Below are 17,221 nucleotides of genomic sequence, written 5' to 3'. Positions count from 1 at the left end.
TGCCCTATGCGTCATATATGAACACCGTCGCTGAAACTTGCATCAGGATGGGCTAGCCCATTTGACGTGTGCACAGGTTTTCCTTTTTGGTTTTATTATATTTTTAATGTTTTTGTTTTTCTTTTTCGTTTACGTACTGTTTTTTGTTTTTAGTTTTTTTATGAACTTGGTTTTTCATTTTTCTTCTTCTACATTTCTGATTTTTTAATAGTTTTTGCAATATTCAGTGAACATCTTTCTAATAAAAGGTGACCATTTATTTTATATATCGTGAACGTTATTCCAATATATGAAGAACATTTTTTGTTACAAACATGGAACAATTCTAATTTATGACAGACTTTCTTTCAATTATGCGACGAACATTTTTGTAACACAGACCGAACTTTTTTGGCTAATTTTTTTAAATAATACATTTTTTTATTAATTTGCACAAATATTACGCTTAAAAAAAGAATTTCAGAAATAATACACCGTCGGCCCGCTGCGGACCGACTGGGCCTAGTCAGCCCACAGCAAGCCGACTGGGTGCACTCGGCCAGTAGCTGTCCGACAGCTGGCCAGCCTGCCACATGTCGCGCGTGGATTGGGCAGGCCACGTCGCGGGGGGGGGGGGGGGGGGGGGAGGGAGCTGTCGGCGCGGCGGTCACGGGGTGAACCCCTGTCGGCTTACCGCAGGCCTATCAGCCTACCGCGGGCCGATCGGCCTGCTGCGGGCCGACAGGGTGTGGACCCACGTCGCGCGGCACGGCAGGCTCCCTGCCTCTTCTTCCTCCTCCCACGCACGCGAGGGTTCTTCTTCTGTTCTTTCCTTCTCCTCTCTGTACACCAAAATGCCCCCAATTTCTACACCTAAATGAACCATTTATTTGCGGATTTGGCACCGTAAATGGATTCTACTCAGTTAGGGCAACCAAAAGAGACCTCGATCTACTGATGGGGTAGCTCGTGGCGGTCGTGGTGAGCATTTAGGTGGAGTTTTTTTCCAGCTCATTGGTGGAGCTTGTTGCGGCGGTGGAGGTGGAGGTGGTGGTGGAGAAGTTGGGGCAGTGTGGTGGAGGCGGTGGAGGTGAAGCTCCGACAGTTTGGTGGAGTTTCCCGCTCCGATTCCGGTGATTGAAGGCCGTCGTTCGTCGTTCGCACGCACGCTTCAAGGGTATATTTCAACCAACATTTTATTTTTCATAGGTGCTCCGGTAGTATTTGTTAATATGTTTCGATGTGAAATAAATTAGGTGTGTGATTATTGTTATTTGCTCCGGTAGTATACGTAAATATATTTAGATGTTAACTAATTAGTTGTGTAAAAATATTTTAGTTGCTCCGGTAGTATTAGACTATTAGTTGCTCCATTAATATTCTGTAATATATAGCTAGCTAATATATAGACATGTCTAATATTTCTTAGTGTGGGTATATTAAGTTGTTGCTTAATACCTGTATTCGTTGTTGAAAAAAAATAGGTGAGCTGAGATGTCCGATGTAGTGAACTTTAGATTTTGCTATGGTCCTGGTACTGTCCAAACAACTGAGATGGGAGCAGATCTGAGTGAATTTACTCATATAGATGTGCCAATGAGCGCACCTCAAACATGGTCTGTCAGTCAGTTGAAAGAATGGATTGCGGCAAATTTAGGTCTTGATACTGAAACACACACCGTCGGTGTTCATGCATTGTGGACACAGTCAAGTTCAATAATTTACTTTTATCTGAGGCCGATAGAGCGAGACTCCGAATGGGTGCGGTGGTTACAAGGTTGTGAACGAAGGGGATGCAATCCTGTTGCTTTAGTTCTTCCCGTCGTGAAGGAGGTCACTGCACATGAAGGCGAGGGTGGCTACGATCCTGGTCATAGCAGTGTAGGGAGGCAGTTATCTATGTCAAATGCTGGAGATGATGGTTACGAACAAGGACAGAGCAGTCAGGTAGAAGGAGGAAATGCTTATGGTTATGAACCAGGGCAGAGTAGTCAGGTAGAAGGAGGAAATGCCAATGGTGATTACAATGGCGAGGTGGACGCTGACGAGGTAGATGGGCACATGCAGGACCAGATGGAAGAAGAAGACACCGATGTTGAAAGGGGTCATGCCGATGATTCTGACGAGTCAGATGAAGAAGAAAATGCAAAGGAGGTCCTGAATCCTGCATCGTGGAATCATGAATTCTCATCTGCAATGACCGTGAATGATGGACATGATTCAGCCTGGCAATATCACCAGAACAATATTGCGACGGGTGCTATGTATCCGAACAAGCAAGCACTGAAAGATGTAATAATTAACTGGGCAATGTCCACGCAAAGGGTTTTCACAGCTCAGGTGTCCAGTCAGAAATTCCTGACAATGGTATGCAAGAACGCAGATTGTCCCGCCAGGGTGCACAGCTTTCTCCCTAAGTATGGCACAAGTTGGGTGATAAGTGACTTAGTTAATCACAGTTGTCTTATTCCCTGCATCCCTCAGGATCATGCCAACCTTTCATCGACGCTTATTGCTCGGTTGTTTTACGATGAGATAGTGCAGGGCAAAGCTATGGAAGTGAAGGCAGTCCAGACAAAAGTCTTCGCCAGGTTCAAGTACAAAATTTCTTATGGCAAGGCTTGGAGGGCTAAGCATGCGGCGCTTGAGAGGAGATTTGGTTCTTATTTTGATGCATATGACTCTGTTGTCCAGCTCCTCCACACCCTGCAGCAGCGGAATCCAGGCACCTATATCGATATCCAAGACATGTTCATGCCAGAGTTCCCAACTGTGAGGGTGCTGCATCGTCTCTTCTTCTCTTTCGGTGTATGCATCGAAGCTTTCAGGCATTGCCGCCCGGTGATATGTGTTGACGGTACTTTTCTCACAGGCAAGTGCAAGGGTCAGATCCTGATAGCCATAGGTCAAGACGGCCAAAATCAAGTCGTCCCACTCGCATTTGCTTTTGTGGAGAGTGAGAACATTGAAAGTTGGACATGGTTCTTCAGGCAGTTGAAAATATCAGTTGTGAAGGAGAAGCCCAATGTGTGCATCCTTCATGACAGGCATGCAGGTATACTCAGTGCGATAAGGACACTGACAAACCCATGCCCTGAGGAACAAGTTCCATGGCAGGACTTGCAGAGCCGTTGGTGCATGCGCCATCTGGGGGCTAATTTCTTCTCGCAGTTTAGAAATAAGAACCTGATGAATCTGTTCAAAAAACTCTGCAAGCAGAACCAGCTATGGAAGTACAATTTGATATGCGACAGACTTAATGTGTGCACGCAGAGACACGTGAGGGACAGGAAAGCTGCAAGAGATGTAGCGGTGAGGGCACATGTTGAAGCAGTAGCTGCACAGTTGGCAACAGGAACAACGGCCGTGGAGGAGGAGCCTGTTGGGCTATGTGACCTGCCAGGCTTTGACCCACCTGGTACTAGGAGAAGGCTTGGGAGGTCGATTAAAACCTTCGAGCAGTGGATAGAGCATGAGCCTCTAGAGAGGTGGTCTTTGCTACATGACACACATGGAGCATGATACGGTGTCATGACAACAAACCTCGCAGAAACATACAACTTTGTCCTCAGAGGAAACCGGGCATTGCCACTTACAGCCATCGTTGAGGGTATTTTCTATGGCACCGTCAAGTATTTCAGAGATAGACGTCAAAAAGCAGAGCAACATATCTTCAACAACCCGAATACACGGTACTGTGAAAGAGTCACGAAGTACATGGACAACAAGATGCAAAAAGCTAGATCACACACTGTAGTCGCCATCGGTAATCGAGAAAGAAGGTTTGAGGTCCGCTTAGCCAACAACAAATTCGGATGTGCAAATGAGTTGAGGACGCATGAGGTGAAAATTGGTAATGAAGCCTGGCCAACGTGTGAGTGCACGTGCAACAAACCGAAATTGCTTCACCTACCTTGCTCACATGTACTTGCTACTTGCGGGCAGTTTGGAATGGACGCAATATCGTTTGTGTCTCCATTTTTTCTTAAAGAGTCTGTCCCCAATACCTGGACAGGTGAGCTGATGGGTTTTCGATCAATGGGTAATTTCAACAGCGTCAACCCCGCTGAAAGGCGTTACATTCCAAACCCAGAGCATATGCATACAAGTAGAGGCAGACGGCATTGTCGGCGCATCCGGAATGATATGGATGAATCTGAAGCAGGAGGTCCGACTAGGCAATGAATTTGGCCATAGGGACACTAATTGTCCCACTTTCGTCACTGGGCGTGGACGAGGCAACCGGGGAAGAAGAGGAGGTAGAGGCAGTAGAGGAGTAAGGGCGAGAGGAAGAAGCTAAGCTAGCAGTAGTATGTTGTGAATTTGTATTAAGTGTGGCACTATGTTCTGAATTTGTATTAAGTATGGCACTATGTTCTGAATTTGTATTAAGTGTGGCACTATGTTCTAAATTTGTATTAAGTGTGGCACTATGTTCTGAATTTTTATTAAGTGTGGCACTATGTTCTGAATTTTTATTAACTGTGGCACTATGTTCTGAATTTGTATTAAGTGTGGCACTATGTTCTGAATTTTTATTAAGTGTGGCACTATGTTCTGAATTTTTATTAAGTGTGGCACTATGTTCTGATTTTTTTATGTGCAGGAATGTCGGGAATGTAGTTGCTGAATGGGGACATTGATAGGGGTCTTCGTGGTGCGATATGGTATGAGCGCAAGCTTGAGCCTCTGGTCACTCGCACTCCTAAAGAAAACTGGATGATACACCCAGGATGGCTTCAGCGGTACGTGTTTTATTAATTTGCACACTGACATGCATATTAATGGGAGACACTAACTGAAATGTTCTCTGATGAAGGTTGAAATGGGCCGGCCTTTTACCTTTCGCGCGTCTGGTTGAGTCTATCCCGGGTGAGAAACGCATCGCCATCGACGGGTCCTTGCTGAGCTGCTTAGTGGACCGTTGGAGGCCAGAGACCCACACGTTTCACTTCCGATGGGGAGAGATGGCTCCTACTCTGGAGGATGTGTCACTTTTGCTCGGACTACCATTGGCAGGTCATGCCATAGGACCGTTGGACGCACCGGCTGGTTGGGAGCGAGCCCTTACACAACGTTTTCATGGTGTTTTTCCGGATGCTCCGGATCCGGTATGGGAGCATCACGGACCTAAGTATGAGTGGTTGCTCAATTTCCGAGTAATTTCCCCAACCTATTATCTTCAAGTTATCGTGCATATGGTTTTACAGAAAATAACTGCGGCTAACTAAAACTTTCTCTTTGCTTAATGCAGATCCAAAACTTCCGGGCGCCGTTGACTGCGGAACAGATCACTCGGAGCCTGGAGGCCTACTTAATGTGGCTTTTCGGCAAGGTGATGTTCATAGAGAACCATGTCACCACTATTAACGCGCTCTACATCCCTATGGCACTCGAGATAGCGAGCGCTCATACTGCGGATCAGATCAGACAGAGGAGTTGGGGTTCGGCGGTCTTAGCGGCTACATACCGAGGTATGTGCAATGGTTGCCAGCTTACATCGAGAAAGCCAGCCCTTTTTGGATGCCCTCTATTCCTATAGTTATGGTCTTGGGAGAGGTTCTCTATAGGGCGACCAGATGTACGTGTTTGTGAGCCTATAGACGCCATGTTTGATGCTGACGGCATCGAGATGCCTACTTTCGGTCTGTGTTGGACACGTCGCGAGGTATGCACCGTGTTATAGTTTAATGCAACTTTTTTCTGCACAAGAGATAGTTCGATGCTAGCGGCTACTAACTTTTGGTTTTCTGCAGAGACGCTTTGCTAGTGATCAGACCAGGAAGGCATACACAGCATTGAACGAGCAGTACGATGCGTACACCGGGGTCATCTGGCAGCCCTACACGGAAGCAGCCATACAAGCGAGATACCCTGGTGGTCTGTCTGTGCTATGCACAAGGGACCGAGATTACTGGATGACAAAATCAAAAATCATCTTCGATGTCTTCGTCGAGGAGATGGCACAACAGAGAGTTATGAGGCAATTTGGTCTTCTGCAGTTGGAGCTGCCTCCCCCTATAGAGAACCCGGTGCCATCACACATCCACAAGTATTAACTAATTTTTCAATGTTGCATTATCTTTCATAGTACTCCATTCGAAAATTTAGGTAATTGTTGAACACACACCACAATTTTAGGACGACAAGGAAGGGCATGACCAGGACAACTGCTGACTGGCTAGTTAGACTAGAGTCGTATGTTATAGAATGGGAGACAGCAAACACACATCTATGGCACGAGAATCACAATTTTGATCTCGATGAATTCAATCTCTATTTGCGGCGCTACATGACCGGAACACGATTACGCATCATTGAGCACTCCCACCCAGAGGAGATACCGGATCCTACTCCGTCGGATATGTACCCGAGCTATGACACTTCGGGCTCTAGGCAGTACGCGGTAAGATATATTTTCTTTAAGTAATGTTGTCACATACTTTAACGTGCAAGAGACATACATTATTAATCGTCATGGAAATTTGCAGGCTACCTTAACACACGAACTCTACCAGGACGTGACCACCTTTGGACGATCACTGTCGTCTGGACCTCTTCTTCAGCATTGTCCAGTGCTACAGCCCTTCTTGGAACGAATTCAGAACAAGATACGGACTGTGTACGAGGCTATCACGTGCACCCGGAGAATCGACGTTGTTCAGCACCAGTAGCAGAAGCCGCGTCACTCCATGCACCGACATCAACCACGTCCACGTCTAGCACATCAGCCGACAACCAGGCCACCCCGTCCTGACCAACCTAGCAGTTCAACGTGGCAACAACCACAACAATATGGTCCCACGTCGAGCTTCGTGTTTTCTCCACAGCCATAGCAACACGGTCCCTCGTCGAGCTTCGTGTTTTCTCCACAGCCACAGCAGCACGGTCCCTCATCGAGCTTCGTGTTTGAGCCAGAGCAGCCGCCACAACCAGCAGGTAAGTGTCTTCATTTTTATTGTTTTCAATTTTAATTGAGGCGACCTCATTCTTCATGACTAAACGTTCCATCGTGCAGGAGCCTACGGATATCATGCGTCTATGTCAGCATCACATGATACGTGGGGGAGTGATCAACATCCCGGGGAGAACATACATGCTCAGATGTCGCAGCACACCTAGTGGATGAACATGTATTCGACTCCTCCACCAGGCCCCACACAGGATACATAGCATGACCAGGGAGAGTCTAAAATTCCTCCTCGTAACATTAGGCCACCTAACAGGTTGGGATGGTCGCCGCTTCCAGATCCGCCTCCCCGCCAGGCCAGACGTCGTCACTGACGCTTCCATCTATCAGTAGAGACATGACCATCTACTTATGTATGAGACTTATGTCTATTCTATGTATGAGACAAATGACTATGTACTTATGTATGAGACATATGCCTACTCTATTTTAGTACTCTGTTATCCGAACTACAACATCATATTTAGATAGAACATAATGCTCGTACAACAAGACAGTATAAACAACTAGATATAACTACATCTAAATTAACGGTACATACGACTAAACTTACAACATACATCACAAAAACTACATGAAGTCATCATCGTCATCCTCCGTCGATGCAGAACTCTTACCCTTCGAGGATGCAGAACTCTTACCCTTGGACGATGCAGAACTCTTGCCCTTCGACGATGCAGTACTCTTGCCCTTGGACGATGCAAAACTCTTGCTCTTTGACGATGCAGAACCCGGAAGCGGCGGCATGAAGATATCATCTTCGTCCTCGCTCTCATCAGTCCATAAAAATGGATGCTTTTCTGCAGTCCTTCTGAAAGTTTCACTCTCCGGCTCCACTACCTTCTTCCACCTTGCATGCAACCTAAGAAGTTCTATACGTACCTCCTCGTAGGTCCTTTCAGGCCACCCAGACATACGTAATTCGTGAGCCAACTCATTCATTATGGTGTTACTACCGGTGAGTTCGTCCCATGGAACTATCCTATTGTCCATCCTGAAATCGGTAGCTAGCCTCAGAAGAGTCCTGCTCATCTCAGGATGAAAACTACGATCGAAAGGATAATGGGACATCTCAACTACACTACACTGGAATGCTTATCCTCCTCTGTCTGAAGGGGGTTTTATAGGTAGGGATGAGAAAATGGCAGGAAAGGACGACTGCGGTATGGCGGGAAACGGGTGGCGGGAAAGAGTTGGCGTGAACATATGGCGGGAAACGGGTGGCGAGAAAGAGTTGGCGCGAACATATGGCGGGAAAATATTACGGGCACAGGGTTGCACGAAATACGTCATAGTTTATAAAAAAATCCAGGAAGCGTTCGGGAAAAAAAATGGTGGCATGCACCGGTCGGCCCACAGCAGGCCAATTAGTCCCTGTCGGCCCGCAGCTGGCCAATTAGTCGCTGTCGGCCCACAGCAGGCCAATTAGGCCCTGTCGGCCCACTACTGGCCGACTGGACCTGAACTGGTGGCCGACAGGCCAATCGGCCAGCAGCAAGCCGATAGGGTCTCAGTCGGCCTGCTGTGGGCCGACTAGGTCCACTCGGTCGGCTGCGGGCCGACGGTGTATTATTTTTGAAAATTATTTTTTGAGCGTAATATTTGTGCAAATTAATAAAAAAATGTATTATTTAAAAAAATTAGCCTTTTTATGTACACTGAACTTTTCTATATATAACACATACTGAACAACTTTCTAACACATATATTTGTATTTTTTTAATCAGTTTAGAAATATCTAGCTTCTAAAAAAACAGCCATTTTTTTGTGGTGAAAACCATCTCAAAAGCATTGAATTTTTGTTCAAAACTGGGTCAGGGTAGAGTGCGTCGACCAATTTGTGCTGGGTTTCTGCGTAAGCTCCCCTGTTCGATGCCCATGGGCGTCATACAGCCTATTTTCTATATCGTGCCAGTCCTACTTATTGGCTTATTTCCAGTTGGCACTCTGCGATCCCAGCGCACATCGTAGTGAGTGGGCCAGAAAATGTAGCGCTGTGATATTTTTTTTTCTAACTATACAAAATCTTTTCACCAACCGGTTTTGTCAGAAAAAAAACAACTATTTTTGTCAAGCTTCAAAAAGCTTATGACCGATTTTGCCAGTTTTTTTGTTTTCTTCATATTTTTATTTTATTTTCTATTTTGACTTTTTTTAAATCCATGAATTTTTTTGAAAACGTCAATGTGTTCTGGTTTCCAAATTCTTGATTTTAAAAAAAAATTCTGAACCTTTTTTGGAAAAGGTGAACAGCCCTTGGAATTCTGAATAATTTCCACATATACGATTTTTTTAGAATTGAAACCATGAATTATTTTCATAGATCCTTTTTTTCAAAGTTCTGAATAATTTCCAAATATATGAACAATTTATAAATCCACCATTGTTTTTGAAATTCATGTACTTTTCTATAAAAACAGGAACTTTCTTACAATTTCATGTACTTTTCAATCAAATCCATGTGTTTTTTTAATTCATGATTTCCTTTCAAATTTTTAAACTTTATAATTTGTTGTAAACGGTCAATGACTGTCGGTCGACCGGCCTATGGTGAAGGGCCGACCAGTCAAATGCCAGACTGAGTGAACCAGCTGGAGTCCAACTCGCGCTTTCGGGTGCTTAAGGCCGTTGGTTCTATACACCGCCTGTACCGACTTTCGAGCTAGTTTTCTTTGTTTATTTTCTTGTTATATTTTGTTTTCTTCATTTTTTTATTTTGTTAGTTTTCATAGGTTAGTTTTGTAATACATGTCTACCCTTTCTCATATATGTTGTACATTTTTATATGTATTTAAAACATTTTATATTCCCATTTAACAATTTCCAAATATATATTAACATCATTTACAAAAACATATTTTGATTTTTTTTTCAAATGCATGTTGTAACATTTCATCAAAGCGAAAAAACATTTTGTTTATCTATGCACATTTTTCTAACTACAAACCTTATTGTACAACTATATACTTTTATGTTAAGTCTAGATGATAAAAAGTTCAGTAGTCCTCGGATATATTTGTATGCCCAATAATGCGTTAAGGCAGTGGCGGCGTCAGCCTTATAAATCTGTGGGGTCAATGGGTTTTTTTAGATTTTTTTTCTTCATGATGAACAGTACTCCTAGGCTATTTTCCAAAAAAAACGGTGGGGTCGGCTGACCCCACAGCTTACACATAGAATCGTCGTTGCTTTAAGGTCATTTTGTTCTGGTCCAGAGTAGTCATGCAAGCAATCAAATGACTCATATTAATATTTGGTGGGCGCATATGGACAACCAAATACATATATTTGGTGTTGATGCAACCTACCTATCAATCTATCATGCCCAAGGTCTCTCGCGAAGTTTTATGGATCAATACCTCCTATAATTCAAGTGCACCTAGGCTCTTAAATGTTTCCACCTTTCCCTACTCTTGCTTGTTTTTTCTCTTTTCGTGACTCTTCATTCTTATTCTGCATCTATAAATATATACATACACGCTTCTATTTTTAGTCATGTGACACACAAGCTCAATGCTAGAATGCATTACTGTCTTAGGTGCCCAAGCAGAGGCAGAATTTTGTATTGCTGTGCTTCTTGGGAATGGGCAGCATCGAGAAGCATGTTAACAGTCTGTGAGTCTTGTACGGTATTGTGCGATGCACTTCCATATGAATGCTTCACCATTTCCGTAGTAGGTCCTAGCTAAACCCCTGCTACTGCATCGAGATAATGTAGTGATCATTAACTGGTATAAGGAATACGAGATTGGTATATCGGAAAAGGAACTGCATACCAAAGGCGATCATCCACATCTGTAGTGCATGTCGCACCGCCTGTCAGTGGTGTGTTAGCAGCACCGGAACATGAAGAAGATGTCGGGGTAAGTTATATAGATTTGTACTACGCGTGCGGGGATCGCATGGGGTAATTCTTGTGATGCTTCCGTCGGATAAACTAATGAATAAAAAAGAATTGGAAGAGATCTAAGCGAACTACTTACATGGAAATGGGAGGGAACGACTAACTACAACAGTTTCTTTTGACGCGAACAGCAGGAGCTCTGCCTTTGCATTATAGAAGAAAGAGAAGTCATTACAAAACCACTAGAGCCTAGCTCAAACACCATACCCACGCACTCAGAACAACATGAAAAAACACCACATCACGGGAAATCTCACATCTATACTACAGTGGTCCTCTTAGTTGCCTCCCAGAATAAATTAACCTCCTCCTTGATGAAAACAGCCAGAGAGATGGCCGTCCGCTCCTTCTGGTCAAAAACCCTCCGGTTTCGCTCCTTCCACAGATTCCACGCGATATACGCGGCCAAAGTAATATCCTCAGATACTTTCTCTTTTTTACCTGTAGCAGAATACAGCCTGAACCACCATTCCCCAATCGAGGGTGCCGACGAAATAGCATTGTACATTGCGCCGCTTGTTCTGCTGAACTGGAACCAAACCTCCTTTGCATAGCAGCAGGACAGAGTTAGGTGTTCTGTGGTTTCCTCCTGCTGATCACACAACCGGCACATGGAATATGTGACCACCCTCTCGCTCGCAGACGATCTGCCGTCCAGTTCCTATTTTGCAGGAGCAGCCACAAATAAAACTTGACCTTTCCTTCCATCTTGCACCTCCACACCCGGTCCAAACCCGGCATCGCAACCCTAGCTGCAAACTGAATTTCATAAGCAGAGCAAGTAGAGTATGCAGCATTTGCAGTTAAGTCCCAACTGATGAAATCTCTGTTGTTGGACAACGTCACATTCTGCACCTCCCCCCAAAGCCTGACAAACTGCTCGATCTGGGCATCAGTATGCATACGCTGTAACCCTTTCATCCATCGCCCATTGTCCATCGCCTCCTTGACCGATAACCTTTTGAGGCAGGTCAATTTGAAGATCTCCGAAGCAAGAACAGCAGGTGCAACCCCATTCAGCCATCTGTCCATCCAGAAGGAAGCAAGAGAGCCATCACCCAACTGAATTGTGGTACAGCTCGAGAAGAGCTGCTTGTCAGAGCTGTCGCACGGCGTTGGGGTGCCCTTCCACGGCCTGTCCACCTCATCCCATCGAAACCACTCCCACCTCAGCCGCAGAGCCCGGCTGAAACATTCAATATTCTTCACTCCTAAACCACCATATTTCTTGGGGGAGCAAACTTGCGCCCAATTGACAAGACTTTTGCCACCAGCAGTCCCCTCCTCACATTCCCAAAGGAAATTTCTTCTCATCTTATCAACCCGCTTTATGAACCATTTGTCCGGTTGAAAAGCCGTTAGGAAGAAGGTAGCAGAGGCCGTGACCACAGAGTTGATGCAAACCAATCTTTCCTTCCTGTTCATCAAACGCCCCCTTCTCGGAGACAACTTCCCAGACACGGAAAAACACCCATAACCCCTCCAAAATCAGCCAACATGGGCGCACAGTCCACTCCAGAGCAAGAGATTGGGTAAGCAATAGTCTTGGCCATGTTGGCAGATAGCCCGGAAGCATCACCGAAGAGCCTGAGGATGGCATTCACAGCCACAAAGTCAGATGCCGAAGGGTTAATGAAGAGAGCCGCATCGTCAGCATAGAAACTTGTACGGAGACGGGCCACCCTCGGTCTTAGAGGGGATAGGATTCCTTCCTCGGTGGCAAGAGAGAATAGCCGCTGCAAAGGCTCCCTGGCGAGGATGAACAACAGAGGGGACAGAGAGTCCCCCTATCTAAGACCGCGCCGATGTAAGAAAGGTGAACCCGGCAATCCATTCAGCAACACTCTTGACGACGACGAAGATAGAATTAAGGAAATCATGTCACGCCACCTCTGGCTAAAACCCATTGCCTCAAGAACCTCTAGGAGATATGCCCATCCCATTGAATCGAAGGCCTTGGCCACGTCCAGCTTGAGAAAAACCGTAGGGGTCTTCGCCACATGAGCCGCCTTAATGACATTCTTGACGTACAAGAAATTATCCTGAATTGCTCTACCTCTAATGAAGGCACTCTGGTTATTTGAGACAAGGTGATGGATCTCCGGGGCCAGCCGCGATGCTAACATCTTGCTAACAAGCTTGGGGACGCTATGCATCAAGCTCACGGATCTGAAATCCGCAGCATCTTGGGCATCAGCACGCTTGGGCAGCAAGACCAGGTTGGCAGTGTTTAACAAATTCCAGTTGTGGCCTCGAAGAGAGTGGACACAGTTCACCGCCGCTAGCAGATCATCCTTAACTATGGCCCAACATTGCTTGAAAAAAGTGCCAGTAAACCCATCTGGTCCAGGTGCCTTCTCCCCATGAACCTCTATGACCGCGGCCAGAAGCTCGTGTTCAGTAAAAGGACCATCTATATGCCCCAGTCGATACGAGACAGGCCCAATCTTTCCCAATTCAGCTTCGCCGATCTCTCACAATGTACACCCATAATTCCTCTGAAACATTGAAAGAGAATCTTGGCCTTCCCATCATGGTCATGAACCTCTCCAGAACCCCCCATCAGCGTCGGGATGTGATTCTTACATCGTCTCCCCGAAGCTCTCAGGTGAAAAAACCTCGTGCTAGCATCCCCGTCGCGGATATCAGTCAGGCTGGATTTCTGACGCCACCTTGCTCTGTCAACAACCGTGATCCCTAACAGTTTGTCCTTAAGCATCTCCCGTAACTGCCTCTCACCAGTTGATAAAGATCTTTCTTCTTGAGCCAAATCCAGGGAGAAAATCACCTCGTTGGCCACACCCGACGTAAAAATCGCCGCTTGTTCCACAGACGCAGAGCACGAGCCGTCCTGGAAAGCTTTGTATGCAACACCCGAACAGGGTCACCGGATTTGACCTCCTTAGCCCAGGCCGTGGAGACCACCTCTGAGAAGTCATGGCGCTGTATCCAATGGTTCTCGAATCTGAATGATTTGCAGTGAGAGCGACCCATTCTCTTCAGCACAATCGGGCAATGGTCAGAGATACTGGTGGATGCCGGCGACAACTGATAGTGGGGGAAGGCCGCATCCCGATCACCCGTTACCATAACCCTGTCAATCTTGGTGTGCGTCATATTTTCTCTTTCATTAGACCAGGTGAAACGCCTATCCAGCAGCGGGAAGTCGATCAGGTCCAACTCCTCAATGGCTGCTCTGAAACGGCACATCATCCTCAGGTTCAGATTGCTATTGCTCTTATCCCGAGCCTTGCAGATCATGTTGAAGTCACCGAGAATCATCCATCGCGGCAGCATAAGGGACTTCACTCTTTTTATCTCGTCAATGAACCGAATCTTGTCAGCTTCCAACTGTGGCCCATATACCCCAGAGATTGACCAGGTGACCCCATCTACTCTGCACCTGATCGTGCCAGATACCGAATTCTCCCCAACAGCAAGAGGCATCGCGGAAAGTTCAAAGTCATTAGAGCAAGCCAACAGCACCCCTCCACTGGAGCCATTAGCCGGCAGAACCAAGAAATTGTCACCAAACCTCGACCCCAACGTCTCGACCACCAGGCCCCTCGTCACATCACTCAATTTCGTCTCCTGCAGGCAAACAATGTTGCAGATAAGACTAGCAATGAAAATTTGCACTGCTCTTCTCTTTGTCGTGTTATTAAGCCCACGCACATTAATTCCAGCTCAATACATTAAGATCCATAAAACATATGGGCACTCTAACAAACTGAAAAACAGCCTCTGAACCGCATCCAACCACCATCTCAACAGGGATGAGCTAACAACCACAAACACCAGAGGGTTGAACACACGACAACTGACCACAAACATACCCACAACACCTAGAACATCAACGTCTGAAACAGGGAGCTGCACTAACATAGGAAAAGGCGGAAGAACACGGATACAGCAACCGGGTTTCAGGCACGGAGAGCCTGCACCTGTCCCCCGCTGCCCCCTCCTCCAAACTGGCCCGATCCCTCTGCCTCCAGCATGGACTTGATCGCCGCAATGAAATTATCGGGCACCGGCTTCTTGTACATATCTTTGTACCTCACCAGATCGGGCGCCGAAGCGGCAGTCGCCGGCGCATCCGTGGGCAGGATGCCACCCTTCTTCAGCAGCACCAGCTGGACCTTGTCCATTGTTGACCACCCTGCCGTCGACTTGGCCGCGAGCCTGCCGCTGCTCCGCTTCGCGACACCCGTCACCGGCGCAGCCTCCTTCAGAACGCTGTTGCACGGAGTTGGGAGCAGAGGAGAGGGGAGCGGGGATGTGCAGGAGATGAGGAAGTGGGATAGCAGGTCATCTTCTGCCGCAAAGACAGGCTCCTGGGCCCGCACAGAGCCATCTGCTCGCGGCCCACTCATCCCCGCATCCACGCCCGTCGCCTGCAGCCCAACATCCAGCCGGCCTAACTCCTGTGGACGGCCCCGCGGAGAGTGCGGCCCAAAAACATCTTCCAGCTCAGCGGGTCCTCCCTTGCCTCCCGTCAGCGGTCCATCCACAACACTTATGACCATCTCTGACCCCTCCCTCTCTGGGTCCACCACCGCAACAGTTGGCAGACTTGCATGGGAAAGGGCATGCACGTCGCTCGATTCCTGGGAGCCCCTCGTACTCCCTTCCTCAACGGTGTCCGCCTCTGTCATCACCCTTTTCTCCGCCCCATGCAAATGCACTAGCAGACCAGCCAGTTCATGGCATCCCAGAGTTTCACGAGAAGAGGCTGGCAAATGCTCCGAAAGCCCCTCTGCGTCCCCCTCCCCATTCCTCTCATGGCCATCGGTCAGCCCTGCCCCCACCTGCGCCAACTGCCCCACCGGGGACTTGTCAGAACCGGCGAACGGATCGATCCCCGACGTCGAGGCACATATCACGCCCGCGTCGATGAGGGGCGGAGCTTGCACCGCTGGCGCCACCGCAGCCCCTTCACGCCGCCGGTAGAAACTGCCTCCTCTCCTTCCAGGCGCCCCGCCACCGCCACCATTCTGCCGCCCGCTTGCCCGATCCATTCCGATGCTGGCCTGCCGGTGACCTTCCCCATTGCCGTACGTGCGCCGTCCACCTCCACCTCCACTGTTTCCCCCCTATCAGGGAAGCGCAACCGTGAATGCGCCGACTGCCGTGGTGGGGGCGGGGGGAAGTCCCCATCTTCATAGCTTAGGAACCACCGATAGCCCCATCGAGCAGGCCAGGCCTCCACCATGCCCTCATCAGATGGTATCCCACTGATCCCACTGCTGCAGCTATCACCACTGTCCGGGCGAGGCGACGGCGGACGGGAGAAATCCACCACATGATCCAGGTGGATGAGAACCGGATGAGAAAGCAACCCCACCTGCCCCTAGCGCGGCGGCGCCTCATCCATCATCCCGAGCTCCGGGAAATGCATGTCCGGCGAGCCCATCTCTCTAGGCTCCTCGAGCTGCAGCACTCCCCTGGTCTTCAACTTCTCCACCAAGTCCATCCACACCCACAATCTGAAACATCCCGTATCCTCCTCACTCCTCACCTCATTACCGATCCCATCAATGAGCATAGATGGATCGAAGAGGGACGCCACGCTGCCGATGTCCCACGCATGCTCCGGCACCCCCTCAAGGCAAACCCTGACCTTGTACAACATCTTCGCCGGCGACGCACGACGAAAGCGCGACCAAGGGGCCACCATGAAAGTGACCCGCCCGAGCACCAGCGGGCCTTGACCGCCAAGAACTTGGTCCCGAACCGCTGCATCGTCGAAGATGAGCAGCAGTTCCCCTAGTGCTCGCAGCGAGACCTTGACCGCATCCTCTAGGATCCTGAAGCGGAGAGCCAGCGCCCTCTTGACGTCCACCAGCTCGAACGGGAGAGGAGAGCCCACGACGACGGCCACCACAGCGCACCTGGATAGCCTCCTCTCCGCCTCCGCAAGCGCCGCCGTGCGCCGCGCCGTGGCAACGACCAGCCCACGCCGCGCCTCGGGGTCGCTCGCCGGGGCCTCCATCGGCGCGTGGACTGCAGCACTTGGCGGCGGGCCGGGGGGAGGAGGTGGCAAAATGACCGTTGGAGCAGCACTCCCTTCCCTCCGCTCCACCGGCTTCTTCCCCGCTGCACCACACCACCTCGCCCGATGCCCAACCTCACCACAAAGAAGGCACCTCTCTCGGTTTGTGCAGCCCACGATGTGATGATTTGGCTCCAAGCACCTAAAACACTTTCCCCAGGCTTTCTTGAACAGGAGCTCTTTGAAGCGGGATGGCCTCGGTAGTGCGGGGAGCTTCTGTTCCTTCACCATCCATTTTACGCCGGTTTACAGGGGATCTTCTCGGCATTTTGGCCTTGCCTTCACGGGATGGGAGACTGCAGTTCACTGAGGTTAC

General features: G+C 48.3%; 2 pseudogenes; both read left to right on the top strand.

Moving 5' to 3' along the window:
- The first annotated feature begins 1,473 nt into the window (after positions 1 to 1,473).
- On the top strand, positions 1,474 to 4,279 carry LOC147973060 (uncharacterized; annotated as a pseudogene).
- Positions 4,280 to 4,291: 12 nt separating this feature from the next.
- Positions 4,292 to 6,653, top strand: LOC147973059 (serine/threonine-protein phosphatase 7 long form homolog; annotated as a pseudogene).
- The last annotated feature ends 10,568 nt before the right edge of the window (positions 6,654 to 17,221 follow it).

This window comes from Triticum urartu, chromosome 5A (genome assembly GCF_056163025.1).
Source record: "Triticum urartu cultivar PI428250 chromosome 5A, HENAU_Tu73, whole genome shotgun sequence".
Taxonomy (NCBI): Eukaryota; Viridiplantae; Streptophyta; class Magnoliopsida; order Poales; family Poaceae; genus Triticum; species Triticum urartu.
The sequence above is the reverse complement of the archived record's forward strand: the minus strand, read 5'-3'. Positions and strand labels throughout refer to the sequence as shown.